Source organism: Pteropus vampyrus, unplaced genomic scaffold (assembly GCF_000151845.1).
Source record: "Pteropus vampyrus isolate Shadow unplaced genomic scaffold, Pvam_2.0 Scaffold1, whole genome shotgun sequence".
Lineage (NCBI taxonomy): Eukaryota > Metazoa > Chordata > Mammalia > Chiroptera > Pteropodidae > Pteropus > Pteropus vampyrus.
The window spans coordinates 32248845-32250914 of NW_011888782.1; the positions used below are offsets into that span (position 1 = coordinate 32248845).

The window sequence follows — 2070 nt, forward strand, 5'->3', positions numbered from 1 at the left end:
CAGATCTCCAATTCAGTGCTGGGAGCTTATATGAAGGAAAGGCAAATGATCCATTGGAGACAGGCTGATCAAGGGGTAGCAACTAGGGACCAGGTTTTATCCGGTGAGTGTAGTCATTAGCATGGCCTAGTTTACAGGGAGCCTTCTGAGGACCCTGACTCACCACTGTCTGTGGCAATTAATACCAACTGAATTCTCTTGGAGAAGCTGGAAGAAATATCTGTATAATCTAAGGCACCTTTCCACACCATTAAAAGCTGAATCGCCATGACAGATCCAGGAGGTAGACACATAGAACTATATCGATCTCTTCTTTGGAACATGATATGGCTATTTCTAAGGATTGCCTAAAGCCCTCCAGATACCTGGAGCTTTTGGAGAGCAAAATACTGCACTACGCACACACTCATGCCTCTGAGGAAGGTCTTTGCCTATCATCTCTAGCCAGAGCCCAGAGCTGGAGATCTTAATGCCCTTCTCCTGATGTAATGGCCAACTGTAGTCTCGGGGCAACAGCAGCCATTGCTTTCATTTCTAACCTTTTACCAGCTTCCTTCCACGCCAAGGAAAAAACCAGGAACAAGAGCACAGTAATATGATCTTCAACTAGGATAAAATAAAAACAACCCAGTCATGTTTTCCGTGGGCTTTTCCAACCTCAAACAAAATGCATGAAGCAGGGAGAAAGAGATAAAAATATATACATGGAGCTATAAGTATATATACTGTCTGTGTACATACAGCCAAGCACCCTGACCCAAATGTCTCTAGGAAAACCAAGCAGCCAGATACAGAAATCTGATCGTTTCCCCTTCCAGAGTACAGTGTGAGTACAGACAGGAAAAGAAAGTTTCCTGATTACTTGGCATAGAAAGGGTTAAGGCCTCAGCCATCCTATTCTAAAGTGATTTATGATGATGGGTAGTGTTTCAAAACTTTCCCCCACCCAAAGAACAGCCCTCTCCCTCCCCACCGAGTGTACTCTCAACGTGCTGCAATGAGAAGGAGGCGGTGTTTTGCTGATCTGTTGAATTCTTAGTGAAGTTTCCTTGATTTCCAGTGGCTGCTGTTGTTTGAGTTTGGTTTGGATCAAAACTGAGGTTGTCCTGGCATTCCTGGGACTGAATCCAGACAAGAGGAAGAAGAAAAAGAAGGAGAAGGAAAAGAAGAGGGAAAAAAAAGGTGGGGAGAAATAAAGGGAGGAGAGAGGAGTAGGAAACGAAAAAAAAAAAAAAAGCCCCTTTTCAACATCACATTCCTGTGTTTTCCCTCAGCCTGGAAAACATATTAATCCCAGTGCTTTTACTTGCAGAAACAAAGGGACTAAGCCAGACCGGAGAATAGGGTGATAAGTAGGATCCTGGAACTCTAAGGAGAGAAAAGAGTGAGATTCAGAAATAGCTGAGGCTCCGCTTTAAGGGGCGTCCTGTCTGTCGGCACAGGGGACCGGCACACACAGACACAAGACCGAGCAGAAACTACTGAAAAATGGAGATGCAAAAATTTAAAAGGACAGCTCCTGTCATCTCACCCTACTTGTCAAGAAGGTAAAAAGACACAGCCAGAAAGAAAAGAAGAAATCAGCTCAGCCCTCAGGTCAGGATAGGCGACTTTGGGAGCTGGAGCTGCAGCACACACGAGCCTTGCAAAGGAGAAAGAAAGTTGGGAGGAAAAAGTATTTCATCTGGGAAATTGTCTTGGGACCATACTTCAGATTGCTTTTTAAACCCTCTGCATTCCATCTCCATGAGCCACAATGTAAGTGTGTAATCTTTTTCTGTCTTTGGTGTGTTTATTTCTTTGTTGCTTGTTTGAAGAAATGAAATGGGAATGTTCTCGTAATTAATATGCTCAGTGTGCATTTTCTCTGGAGCATCAGAGAGTCAGTGGAAAGGGTGCAAGCATGCTGAATGGGGCACTGGGCTGGGTTTCCTGCTTAATGTAACTGTCTCTGCTAGGTGCTGACAAATTACAGGGGTTTAAAATTTACAGGATCTCATCCTATTTTCCATTCCCTGACCTTCTTCCTTCTTCTCTAACCACCCTTTCCCCTAGCCTTTGGCCAAAATA

The 2070-nt window shown here is 44.1% G+C and overlaps 1 protein-coding gene across 2 annotated transcripts in view; it reads left to right on the top strand.

The window, feature by feature from the left end:
• The first annotated feature begins 949 nt into the window (after window positions 1-949).
• Window positions 950-2070, top strand: part of CCDC80 (coiled-coil domain containing 80) — a 36984-nt gene continuing 35863 nt past the window's right edge. Inside the window, exons 1-2 of one of the 2 annotated variants that reach the window (XM_023525677.1) lie at window positions 950-1182; window positions 1313-1758. The gene's annotated coding sequence lies outside the window, so the exon portion shown is untranslated. The remainder of the gene's footprint in view (window positions 1183-1312; window positions 1759-2070) is intronic. The other variant, XM_023525725.1, reaches the window with a different exon arrangement.